At 40.6% G+C, this 14,361-nt stretch overlaps 1 protein-coding gene across 3 annotated transcripts in view; it reads right to left on the bottom strand.

Moving 5' to 3' along the window:
• tenm4 (teneurin transmembrane protein 4) overlaps nucleotides 1-14,087 on the bottom strand; it is a 113,994-nt gene extending 99,907 nt beyond the window's left edge. For 2 of the 3 annotated variants that reach the window (XM_033977623.2, XM_055225875.1), the window contains exon 1: nucleotides 13,682-14,065. The gene's annotated coding sequence lies outside the window, so the exon portion shown is untranslated. Of the gene's footprint in view, nucleotides 1-13,681 lie in introns of all 3 variants that reach the window. The other variant, XM_055225874.1, reaches the window with a different exon arrangement.
• Nucleotides 14,088-14,361: the final 274 nt, after the last annotated feature.

The following is a 14,361-nucleotide window of genomic DNA, read 5'->3' as shown; positions in this document are numbered from 1 at the left end:
ACATATCGAAAAATAGTTGGAAACATAAAAAATTACAGCAAAAAGAGCTGAGTAAAAATAAAATGAGCAGAAACATCTATTGTAATCTCCCAAACAAGAGTAATGACAATATTCCTGCACTTTTGTGGTTCATTTAAATTTTTAATTTTCACATTTTATACTTGATCCTCAGCCAAGACATTTACAGGCACATATAAGCACATTGTTAAAATATCATCTGAATATCGTGATCAAGGGGGAGAGAAAAGAAATAATAGAATACAAAATAAAATGTAGATATAAATTTTTTGCACTATCGCCCACCCCTATTTTAGACCATTTTAAATAGCAACAGCACTACATAAAAAGTGGCCACTATAGATACCTGTGTGATCTGTGCAGACCTTGGAGTGACATTACCAATAAAAAATAAATCAGTAAAAGCAGAGTTATGGGCCCTCCAGCTGACAGCGATAAATAATCCCTGCTATGGGTCAAGCTGTGTGTTATAGCCAGCACTTTTCCTCCCTGTGATATTCTTCTCACTCAGCACAACAGTAGCCCCCATTGTCATGATAGCAATCATATAAGCTCCTTCAGTGGTGTGCCCATTCACACACAAACAAAAACATCTCAAACCCATACAGCTATCCTTACAGCAGAGAGGAAGTGGACTTGTATAGCAGCACATAGAACAAAATCCATCCATCCATTTTCTTCCGCTTATCCGGGGCCGGGTCGCGGGGGCAGCAGTCTAAGCAGGGACTCCCAAACTTCCCTCACCCCAGACACGTACTTCAGCTCCTCCGGGACATGGCCAGAACACCTTCCTAGGGAGGCATCCAGGAGGCATCCTGAGCAGATGCCCGAGCCACCTCAGCTGGCTCCTCTCAACGTGTAGGAGCAGCGGCTCTACTCTGAGCTCCTGTCATGTGACTGAGCTCCTCACCCTATCCCTAAGGGTGCGCCCAGCCACTCTGCGGAGGAAACCCATTTCAGCCGCTTGTATCCACGACCTTGTCCTTTCGGTCATTACCCAGAGCTCATGACCATAGGTGAAGGTAGGAACGTAGATTGACCGGTAAATCGACAGCTTCGCCTTTGGGCTCAGCTCCTTCTTTACCACAACGGACCGATACAGCGACCGCATCACTGCAGACGCTGCACCGATCTGCCTGTCAATCTCACGCTCCATCCTTCCCTCACTCGTGAACAAGACCCCGAGATACTTGAACTCCTCCACTTGGGGCAGAGACTCACCACCCACCCGGAGAGGGCAAACCACCTTTTTCCAGTCGAGAACCATGGCCTCGGATTTGGAGGAGCTGATTCTCATCCCAGCCACTTCACACTCGGCTGCAAACCGCCCCAGTGCCTGCTGCAGGTCCTGGCTCGAAGAAGCATCAGGACATCATCATCTGCAAACAGCAGAGATGAAATCCTGTGGTTCCTGAACCAGACCCCCTCCGGCCCCTGGCTGCACCTAGAAATTCTGTCCATAAATATAATGAACAGAACCGGTGACAAAGGGCAGCCCTGGCAGAGTCCAACATGCACCGGGAACAGGTCTGACTTACTGCCGGCAATGCGAACACAGCTCCTGCTCCGGTCATACAGGGACCGGACAGCCCTTAGCAAAGAGCCCCGGACCCCATACTCCCGGAGCACCCCCCAAAGGACACCACGAGGGACACGGTCGAATGCCTTCTCCAAATCCACAAAACATATGTGGACTCGTTGGGCAAACTCCCATGAGCCCTCGAGGACCCGATGGAGAGTATAGAGCTGGTCCAGTGTTCCACGACTGGGACGAAAACCACACTGCTCCTCCTGAATCCGAGGTTCGACTATCGGTCGGATTCTCCTCTCCAGTACCCTGGAATAGACCTTACCGGGAAGAACAAAATAAAAAAAAAAAGTGGTCCATCCCATTTGCAGCACATCACCACCTTGTGTTCAGTCAGGCTTTCATTCTCACTTTTTCAATTTTCACATTTGATTATTCCAGTCTTGGGTGTAGGGTGCGTACATCACAGTGAACATGGCTCCATCATGAATGCACATGTCTAAGCAGCGTATGGTGTTATTATTTCTGACAGCCTATGTCTTGGCTCTGGGTTACTGCATTAGAGAGGCGCAGGTACACGGGCATCCTGTCAATGATTTAATCGATTCAGTGTGAAATTAAACATTACAATACATATGTGCACCCGTCTCCATTTATACCACAACGGGGGAAATTTAGAGCCGCCAAAATGAAGCCACACATTTAAATAACTGACAGCTCACTGCCACCAAATTATAACATTAGGTGTCTGTTTTACATTTAAAGTGAAAAATCTCGAAGCTGGCAGGTGCGGAAATTGAAATCAGAGTATTCATTATATCAATATGATGTCACCACAAAATGACAAAATGACCGACACACTTTATCTTCGAAATAGCATTGGCACAAAAAGGCCATAGCAGATGATCTTCCCTCCCAATGGTATACAAAAAAACTAAAATAAAGTAAAATTAAATGCAACAGCGGCAATTCAATGTCTATTTAAAAAGAGAAGTTTGTTTGACACAAGTTACTCTTCCAGAAGCAACCCATTCACTTTATCTCTTTATCTAGGCTGGGAATTGGTACAAAGAGGACTCAAGATGGCACTGTTTAACTAGTTCCCTGGCCCCTATAGTATCAAACAAACACACAAAAACAACACAAACAAAATCCTAACTAACTAAAAAACAAGACAGTTTAGAAGAATATAACAATAATCTTTGCCCGCCTATGTCACTGAGTCATTTCTACTACACTTCGGTAATGGCCCGTTATCTGGGCAGTGTCCGCTCCCATTCAGCATCAGTCCTCCATGATTTAGACTCAGTGGTCGAATGTATTTACATAAAAACACTTTGTGCCGCTTTAAAGCCGATCCTGCGAAGTGGAAAAGGCTATAAGGGCACTTGGGACATTCCGTGGGTTTGAAGTGCGCTGAGCATCTCTGATGAAGTACAGTTAATGCATGCATGCTGTGGCAGTCCCATTACTTATTCAACATAGCACATGTACTACATATCAAGCAGCAGCCAAAAACTTCAAGCGACAAGAGGGATATCCGAGAAATGCAGGCTAGTTATAAAATTAAGTATATGCTCTCTGATCCGAGAATATTGCATTATTGTATAAAAGGTCACACGCCTATGCACAAAGCTATCGAAAGGTTTCTGTCTTCAATAACTTCCTATGCCAGCTCTACATAGCTTATTCATGTTTCAGCCCCAAAGGTCATTTAATTTATCAAACATTCAAAGCACTGTTTATACTTTTCAAATCATTTTAGAACAAAATTAGGACAAATCTAACAAGGTTCACACAAGCAATCAGATCACTGCAATTACGAATACTGGGCAAAAAAAGACTAGTTTACTAAATCGTTTTTAGGAGTTTATTAGGAAAAAATAAACACAATATGACACTGTCAGTAAATTATCATTTTTGTATGCGGTCTTCATTTGAGTTTAACCTAATCCTGCATGATGTTAAACGTAAACATCTATTGACCTGCCTCCATGTGTCACCTGGACATGTGGCACACCAGAACATAACCAACATACAGACTTTTACAAACTATTCCTTGTTTATCAAGAATAACATTCACAAACTGTGTCCAAGCCTTAGGCCTAATCACCAAAGCCTGACAGTGTTAACGGGTGTGCGCAGCTGTAGCTCACTGAAGTGTGATGGCTCTAAATGAGAAAAGGACGGAAATATGACAGTGCATGTTGCTTGGAAACAACATGAACGAGATGAAAGCCACACCTCATGTAATAATTCAGCAGAGCAAGGATTCCAATTCCTGTTTTAGTCTTGAAATTAGAGCCGTGAACAAGTCTATGCAAGTATTCAGGCACAAGTAAAATGCAAAACACAGTGAATCCATCATTTGTTTTGCTAGTGGAAAGCCAGATAATCATGTTTGAATGCCACCAATTTCACAGAAAACTATATAGGCAAGTTTTTGGAGTTAAAGGCCAAATGACAGTCTTTATGCACTCGACAATTTCACAGTATGACAATCCTGGGACCTCGCTCTCTCTCTCACCTCACAATCTGAATAGAAGGAGATTGGGATCGTTCATTTAAATAGAGGAGAAAATCAAAGACAGGAATGAAAATAAAATGGAGCTTTGTGAAACAGCTTAAACAGAGAAAGTTTTTTTTGCTTCAAATTTTGCAATCCAGATTATGTTTCATATAACAGATTGTGCAAGGATAGGACCAAGGGGCTTATTGCTTAATCTTTAAACACATCTCATGAATACATTTTTATGCAGAAGTTAGATTTGGGCAGGCTTATAGTTGGTGGGGAAAAAAAACATGACATAAAATATAAAGTTTACATAATTATAAATGTCAGTCCCTATACTTACTCAACATAACTGACAGAACATACTCAAAAGGCCAAACAAATTACTTTCTAGCTGCAATTATAACGGTTAGTTTTGGACTGCCACTAAAGCTCCTCACTCCACTTTGAAAAGGCGATTGGCTGCATAATGTTTCCCATTGATGTGACCTTTCTGTCTTCTATGTGCACTATATTTTCACCGCAGGGGTCCAGTACACAGAAGCACAAGCCGCCTGGCTCCATTGAACTCGGGCCCGGATGGTACGGCCAACCAAAGCCTGTCAACACCATAGGGATCTGATGGCCCTTTGTTAGCTTATAGCTGCATGTAACCCGCCTTTGAATTTAAAGAACAAAAAGTACATCCAACTATGCCTGAAATGACTGTGACATACGCAACTCCTTACTGCAAAAGTGTAAGTGGTATTATGCAATTCTGTCTATTTGATATGTTCTTTAGGTCCTAATTCCTTCCTTCCTGTAATTTCCATGAAGCTTTTTCAAACTTCAAACTATATTAAACATCAGATAACAATAATCGTATCAGTAACAAGCTGTTTGCAGTTTTGAGAAAGAAAAACTAGTATAAGCCTTTGTTAATGTTGGACATCTGCAGCAGGTCAAAGCAAAAACACAGAGCGACCAGACTGCACAAGCACATTGTAAAAAAAAAAAAAGAAAAGGTGTTTTTGGGAGTTTCAGTGCTGTTTATGCGCTGTGGTCATGCTTTCTCCTGCTTTAGCAAAGTGATAAAAGCAAGCAAGTGTGAACAACAACAGCCATTAAAAACAAACAAAAACTTATGGCTACAGACAAAACACAGTAAAAAGTTTTGTTGACCACAAAATAAACTTTTTATACTGCAAAAAACAAGTTCTGGAAGTTGTAAAAGTGCCTCTGCAAAACACTGATAAAGAACAGTAATATTTTCAAATAAATGGTAATTCATCCCAGTTTAAGGTATTAATGTACGCCAGTTTAATATCACTAATCCACTGAAAAAGCACAGGTACGTTAGGTGACATTTTGGATACTTTTGATCATTTTCTTTTAAATTAGGATATCTTTTGGTCGGAGGTACCTGATCCAAGGCCAGAGGGATTAGAGGATAAAAAACCCTAAAGCTAAAAGATTTTTGTCAACTAATTAACGTTCTCATCTTGGATCTTAAATAAAGCGCTTAACATCAAAGCTGCTCAATTTTACACCTAGCCTCACACAAATTATCTCCTCGGTGGTGAGAAACGCAGCGAACAGGGAAATCGGGGGAATACTGCACTACTATAATTTAAGCCGGTGAAAGTCCGTCACAAATCTCATCTCTGGCCTCAAAATACTACGGGGAATAGTAACCAATTCATTTTTGAGCACACATGGAAAAGGCTTAAGTCTACTAGCTATTTTTTAATGGCTGTCACAGTTAACATAGTGCTGCAGTTACAAAGAAATAGTTTTTAATATATTTTTTAACTTAACACCACGTACAGACAGACAACGCCACGACGAATTGTCACGTTTGTAGTCCGTGTATTATTATCAAAACAATTAATACAAAGAAAAAATATAAACTACTGTAAGAAGTGTGTGTCTAAAAGGGACTACACAAATACTAGTAGAAGCTAGAGCTACAATTTCCACAAAAGCTACAAAATGTCTGTTACACTGACTCACATTGTACATTTATCAATTTTTTATTACTACTTTATCTAGGACCATGTTTCAGTCCCAAAAGTCAAAGTAAATTTGCCCAGACTTCCCCCACCCCAGACAATTCTTCCAAGGATCAATACTGTACTGATTCTCGCTGAGATACCACCCGGGTGTCAGGTCGGGGGCTGGAACCTTCTCGCAGTGGGACAGTCCCCAAAACGCCTTCTGTAGAGGTGTCACTGAGGTCATCTAAAACACCTCTATCTCAAATCTTATCTTTAAAAGGTGTCAGTCTGTAACCGTCACAATATGCTGAGGAATTTCACACCTACTGCCGTTACCATGACATTCCCAAGGCACATTAAGTTCATCAAGATGGTTTAAAAATGGCTTCAAATCAAAGTTAATCGAGTCTTGTAGGGTGATTTTTATGCAACAACTGGTACAGACATGTTTCTCAAAACTATCTCCAAAAACGACACCACAATGTCATATACGTACAATGATAATGAGGTTTTCTCATTATAATCCCAATGTAGTAATGACAGCGATTTATTCTGAACCCACCTCAGAGTGCTGTAGAGATATTTCATGTTTATTTATACATGGATCAAAGGTATTGTTTGCTGGAGTGGCTGCTGAATGGGAGAGGTCAGCCCTCAGCTTCCTCTTGCCGTGATGACATTCATATTTGAAAAATGAGGCCTGTCACTAAATGTCACCGTGCTGCCTCTTTGTCGTCGCATCACTCTATTCACGGCTTGTCACGCTGATGCCCAGTTTGTGACAAGAGCAAACTGTTAGCTTCCTTCCAGGCAAGCTACTGGGCTTTATTAATATTTATAGAAAAAAATAAAAAGTCTTAAGGCCAGGCCCCTGGAGACCTATCACTCGGCTTTGCTGCCTAACACTCGCAAAATATATTGACAACCTCCTTTCAGCTCTCCTGTGCTCCTGGAACCTCCATGTGCAGGTGTGTACCGAGCAGGCTTTCAGAAATATGCCACTTTCTACTGGCCTGAAAAAGAAGAGAAAAAGCTCTTTTGATCCAATCGCTTCCTTGGCTGGGTGAAGCTGAGGTGGGTTTCTAAAGACATGAAAGAAAGTTAAATAAATGACTGAATAAAAAATAAATAAGTATCATGATCTTATGTGTTTGATGGAGCAGATCAGGATGCAAACAACTTCAGAATTGCATTTTGATGTAAATCGGTGCATACATTGATAAAGACGGAATACTGAATGCCGTTTTTTGTGGTCATTAGATTAAATGCAATCAATGTGCTGCTCTCTGCTCCTCCTCCTCTCTCCAGCTCACTGTACCCTCTGTCCGACTTGTGACCATGGGGAACAGGGCTTTCAGCCACTCTGCCCTCCAGCTTTGGAACTCTCTCCCTCCTGATCTCTGCAATTTAGACTCTCTTCCACTTTTCAAATCCAGACTCAAAACTCACCTGTTCAGACTCTCATACCTCTTCTATCCAATCACACATCTTTTATCAATCATTTTTAAGTCATGTTTTATTGTATTTGTATGTTTTTATCTAATTTTTATCTTGTTCAGTGTCCTTGGGTGTTTTGAAAGGCGCTTATAAATAAAATGCATTATTATTATTATTATTATTATTACTAACATATGCTGTCATAGCAAATTAAATCTTAAATACAATAAACTACAGTCCTTAAGCACAACTGTAAGCTGGACACATTGATGCTTTGACATGTTTCACATAAGATCCAAAGCATTATTGTCCTTGTGAGTGAATCATCCAGTTTGAGAATTCGCCCTTGTCCTTTCACACTTTTTTATATTCCCTTAAAATCATGAATTATTCCTGTAAATTATGTCTCAGCTTCTTTGTCAGCAAACATGCACTTTCAGGTTTTTGAGAGCATTGTAGAACAGTGTTTAGTCGCAAACTGCATGTGTATTGATGCATGTAAAAAAAAAATCAAAAGTGAGGATAAAAACAAAAATTCAAAGAAATGTTTTTTTTTTTCGGTTCAGTGCAATAAGCATCTTAACATTTTGCCCTATTTTGTATTCTTAAAAGAGACCATCACAGCAAACACTCACAAATACAATTTAAACCTAGATCTGAAGGGAATTTAGCTCGTAAGTCAAGCGCTCAGTAGCTAAACCCGACAAATGGCTTGTTTCAAACTATCCCAAAGTAATTCCTAAAGAATGAGAACTTTCTAAGCAGTCTTTTTCTATTCATGATCACATCGATTATTACTCATCATGTTTATCTACCCCTTAAATCACATAAGGCAGCTTTTAAACCTATTTCACAGTTCAAACATTATGAGGTAATCCAATAATTAGTATGGCAATGGGCAGGTTCAGGCTGTGGTGTTCATTGTTATTCCACAGCCACGCACATTTTTTTAAATATATTATCTCGGAATGAATTAGGCTCTAAAAGACACACACACAAAAATGTTTCCCTGAGATAGTGATTCATTTTATTTTATGAATCACTCTGAAACAATAGGCTTAGAAACAAACATATCTGCAGTATAAACTCTGGCAATGGTCGTGTCTGGCACAATTCTTAAGTCCTTGTTTCAAAAAAAAAAAAAGCTTGCACAGTCATTTACAAAACGCTTATCTAACCTAATGCTCCAGCTCTACTGTCACATGGAGTCTAGGTGCAGCCCTCACTGTAAATGTTGCTCTTTCCAACTGTAAACCACCAGGGTTTAATTACCTGCAAATTAACTGTCGTTTCACCGTCTTGCATAAGATTATCCTGGTCATGATGAAATGTCACCAGGGACATTGTTCTGATGGGACAATTCAAACCATGCAGAAAATACGCCATAAGAAGTCACTTTGTTAGTCTGATCGCTGCGAGGCGTGTGACGTCTGTCAGCCAGTGGCCCTCCATTATATGACCTGCAGGCGCTGTAGGAGACATCTTCCCTATCTTCACTTTTCACTTTCAACAAGAGCTCCAATTGAGTCATCAAATTACAAGCTGCTTTTCTGCTGTGTTTCCGCCATAGTTTGCAGCATGCACAACAACAACAATAACAGTAGTGGCAATTTGCTGCAGCGCATTTCTCTCTGTGGTATAAAACGCACTGACCTGGCAGAGGGGTGAAGCCTCTCTCTTTAAGAGTCTGCAACAGTCATTTCTACAAGATACTATTTTTAAAGTGGAACGTGCCCCAGCTAATACACACCATGCTTGATAGTAATAAGTTGAATGGTCGCAATTAGTAAAGTGTAGAGATCACAGTATGTAAGTAAGTTATTTAACATCACTTCCTCTGCAAAAAACATCCTGGTTTATTTATAAAATCTGTTGTTCAGACCTTGTGATTCATGTATTGGTGAGGAGGTTTTTATTTCAGAGTCCTCTCAAATGTTAATGCTCATGGACATGTTTACAACGAACAGTTCAGAATCTAATTGCAAATTTAATCGCATCACGTCCCAGTTAGATATTAAACTAAAAAGGAAAAACAAGTAACGGTGTAGAGTGATTTCTACACTTTTGTGGTTGACTTCACATTTGTCTGATACTTACAAACATGTTTTAGCACGTTTCTGTTGGAGTGACATAATATCGTTGGAATATTGTTATTGGAATACTCCCAATACTTTTGTCTACATTGCGCAATTCTAGTCACAAACTATTCAGTCATTTCAAGTAAATCAAAACGAAGATGATTTTGTTTGGTGAATTTAATTGATTTGCATTATCAAAGCCAAAAAAGTCACATTGTTGAAAGTACTTTGACATCCTAATGACCCAGGATGTGCTTAGCTGGTAGTCTCATCATTGAAAAGGATATGGGATACAGTGTTTGCACCACTAAGTGCACCTGGTTCTGTAAAATGGCCTCATATTATTTGGCTGTTAACAACCGGGCAAGGCAACCATCAGATCTAATGACCCTCTGGAGATGGCTTCAGATCCCATTACTGAGCCGAATCATGTTTAAAAGTGGCCAGGCTCAAGCCCTCCACTCACACACAACCATTCCTAAAACGCCATCAGTCTGGATAATGTACTGTGCAATATTCTGTGAGCAAATATAACCAAGGAAGATCTGCTATTTTGTCTCATTACAACTGTCCAAGTGTCTCGTACACACCAAAATGTCCTTTAAGAAGGTGGGCGCTAAAATTTTGTAATGTTTGGCCGACACACGTTTGCTGAGACAGTCCAAACTTAACTTTACACTTACTTAGCAAATATGTCTGAGGGGGATTGTTCAGTTAGATCAATGTAAACTGTCAAGCCAGCGTTAACTTTTGAGCTTACACAAACAACATCCACACATCGGATTCTGGGAGTAATTGTCATAATTGACTTTCTCTGTTTGCCAATACATTTATTTTGCAACTGAAAAACGTGTAATACTGTATGTTTTTGAATGCCAAACACAGACATCAAAAGCGCTATATAGTGCATGCATTATTAATAAAAAAATCTGCAAATATATAGGAGAACAATAACTAATAACTTCTTCAGCTTCTTCAGGTTTTGTTAGACAATGACCCAGTTAGGAGAAAAATTCTATGACCAAATAAAACCATACATCATTTGCAATTACATTTGAATAACAAAATGGGTAGAAAATGTTTTTCTTTGGCGCTGTGCAAAAAATCATATATCAAAGTGAAGTATGTTGGGATAATGAGCCTCACACCTGTGGATTGTCATTAGCCTCCACAGCATTAAGAGCCATCTTTAAAATTGCTACATGCAGCACACTCTGAAACATGGGACACAAAGAGCAGTCTGTCTGTGTGCTCGGCAGAAGAAACATTACTCCATGTCCAGACACTCAAGTGCACACCACGAACCATGAACTCACTACTCGGCTCAGTCTGGGACATTTAGATGTTCAGTTGGCCAAATAAGGTGAATAATTTCAAATTCGTTGTCAAATTAAACCTAACTGCTTTAGTGAAAATGATGAAAAAGGCTTAAATGGGTAAATTGCATTATCTAATACTTCTTGTCTGACAAAATACAATATGTGAAGATTTTCAGTCTTTTTGGACATATTTCTCCAAATTTGATCTAAGTGATCTGAATGTTCAATTAGCTTAATAAGAGGAGTGAACATTTTCTGAAAATTACAAAGCTTATGAATTTCCATTACCCAAATGAGTGATAGCTGATACTTTCTCTTCTTTCTTATAACTAATATTACTTACAAAAGCAGTCATTTTAGACATTTTTGTTCTTTTTGAAAAAGCCCACAAGAACTGACCTTAATTTTTGTGTTTTCTTATTCATGATTTTTTTTTTCTTCTAATTGTTTAAAGCTGTTAAATTGCAATAGACCACAGCAGACGTCAAGAAGTAAAAACCTGCACTGTCAGGTTTGAAATTAGCTCTAAATGTTTAATAATAACAACACTCTGGAACTCATTATACTTGCAGGAACATCATTAGTGTCTTTGCCGTGCCATCATCACTGCTGAAGTATGTGGTTACCATTTCTGTAGTTTGAGCACCCATTTCAAGCACAATTTCAAATGTAGAGTAGTCCATGAGCATCATCTAACTCCTTTACATAAAATAATTGGGTTTTACAAATAGTGCACTTTACTAAACATATAAACTTCAGCTTGGTTCTAACTTGTAAGAGGGAAATGTTGAAATGAATCTTTGTCAATGGCCCCACAGCGACAGGCACATGCATGTTGAATATTGCAGTAACACTACACAACATTCCCTACTACATATTTATTCATTCAACCATCTATAAATAAGGTATAGTGCATGACATAGCGCAGATAGATCTCTGAACAATTACTTAAAAACACACATCTCTGAGGATTGTCTTTGGGGATCACATTCTTTTGATAGTTTGTGATTGCACCGTCACACTCCAACACTAGTCCAAATACAACAATCATTTACAAACCAAAACAAGGCCCAACGACAACGTCCACGTCTTTCAATCCTCACCGTCAGATCAGTTCACAATTAAGCTACAACGAAGACATAAAAAAGCCGGACAGATTTTTCCTGTGTGACCACAAAGGCTGCGCTGTTTTGCGTCTCATCGTGTGTTAGACCAGCGCTGAGGCGGACTCTCATCATCACGACAAAGACAACAGTGAGAACGCAGCCAGGCTCAACAAAGGTTAACCTCCGAGGAACCTAACAAGTCCAGACTTCTCATTTTGATGCCTTACCCAAACCCTGGGTGTGTAGGCTGGAGGGCCCCTGGATTCTCTAGGATTTAACCCCTAATAAAAGAGGTCACCCGCCCCACCGGAGACAATAATGCCACTTGTGGCTCTGATCTATGCACAAAAAGGCAAATTGGTTTACGCTCAGTAAATTGAAAGCTTGTTGTTAACAGAATATAGTTTCAGTTTTGATAATTATAAACCACAAAAAGCAACATACATGACTTCTGATTTGAACAATTAGAAATTCAACTACAGGTTATATTTAATTCTACTTCTCGTACATAACTTTTATACCTAAACTCAAAATGAAACAAATCCTACAAGTACTACAGTGAAGATTATACTAGTGCTATAGTGAAACAGCTTATAATGAGTTTATAAGCATGATTTATGGTCTCTAATTGATTTCTAATATTACTCATTTTAGCCAAACCAAAATCCAACCAAACCAAAATCCACAACTAACTAGTGTTTTGCTTGAGCACAGTATTCAGATCTGTTCTTCACATCACCCAATCAGAGGACAGAGTCAGAAGGAGCTGTGTGTTGGGCCCCAACAATGACTCCCAGGGGTCCTACTCATAGTCCTGGGGTCTTAACCGCTTTTTTTCAACTGCAGCAAATTCAAATGAGGTGTTTCAATTGAAATAGCTTCATTCGACAGGTGTGATCTGCCCCATTCACAGAGGAGAATTCAAACGTGACATAACTAGTATGACTTCTACTAGGCCTATTTGTTTCAGAAATCATTTGTCATGTTACTACGTTAGATTTAAGCTACTTTTCACTTCTACTTCAAGTGCTATGTGGTGAAACTTTTATGTGTATTTTTAGGGTCTATCCCTGTCTCACATGAGGTAGTGCATTCTCCAAACTTCTTGAAGTCCTCTCTATGGCAGTCTATCATTTCTATCTTTCTCAAGAGCAGGTTACATCAAATTTCACCTGAACCATAAACCATCAGCTCTTATAGATTCTGTTCCAGTGCATCCGCATCCACCACCGCTTGTGCCCAGGTCCACATCCTCCTTCAGCTGAGCACTTTAACCTACCTACACATGCGGCGTCGTGCTGAATGTGCGTTATTTATGAGATGTGATACTGGGACGCGTCGCAGCCCTTCCCATTTCTCATCCAGTCGCGCACTAAAGGCGGCTACGGACTTATGGTTATAAGCCTTAACAGAAATCGAGTTTACCCAGCGCCGTGATCAGAGCTTTACGCGGTTGATAGTCATTCTGAGGTGGGGAGGTTTGGATTTCCTCCGTGCACGACTCTCAAAGCGGCGTTAATCTCTCCACCTATGTGACAATAATGCGCTGGGAGTAGAACAGTGGCGCTGAAAACACCAAACAAGCGTCGCTAATGTTTGAAATCCCGTGCACAGACGCTCCTTCTGCGTTTCTCCCCGCTGCATCATCACGCTTGTCTTGTTTTTTCCTGCAACCCGGGCAAAAACCACACTTAACACGAGCCTTACCATGCTGAAGATACGCGCGATGTTGCAGGCCTGTCCCGTTGACAATTCATCAATATAGAGAGGGGTGCTCCAAAAAAGCCCTTGTTCCTGCGCCTCGTCTTTGGCTCTTCACTGTGGGAGAGTAGTACGAGCGTATTTCCACTGTGCACGACACGGTACGGCAAAATCCTCCGCCTCCTGCTTGTGCTCCTAGGTGCTGCCTCTGCCGCTCACAATCTCTGAAGCACACACACACATGGATTAGGAGGCAGTCGTCCAAGATGCCCATTAACGCGCAAACACCTAATTGAACGTCGCGGGAAGGATCCGAAGGGAGAAATTAGTGAAATAGTCCCCGGACACAGCGATAGTGGGAGACAGATAAGGTGACACACGCCAGCCTCCGTATCTTCTGCTGCTGCTGCTGGGGAATGACACGCGAGCTGCGGACTCCCTCACCGTTTACTATTACGCGCTCGGAGCAGACACGGCGCGGCTGCCTGTGCGTGGTCGCCCCCTTTGGTTTAGACGGCCTATGATGGCACTGTACTACGAGGCTTGTGAAAAGTCTGCATTTACGCTCATTAGCGCGTTAATGCTCCAATTACGCACCGCGTGGCCGTACATTTCAGCCAGTCAATTCACGGCTGGATTAAAGTTATTATAAAGATTTAGCCTAAGTCTAACCATGTCATAAACAA

Source organism: Periophthalmus magnuspinnatus, chromosome 13 (assembly GCF_009829125.3).
Source record: "Periophthalmus magnuspinnatus isolate fPerMag1 chromosome 13, fPerMag1.2.pri, whole genome shotgun sequence".
Lineage (NCBI taxonomy): Eukaryota > Metazoa > Chordata > Actinopteri > Gobiiformes > Gobiidae > Periophthalmus > Periophthalmus magnuspinnatus.
This window is presented reverse-complemented; position numbering and strand designations above follow the sequence as displayed.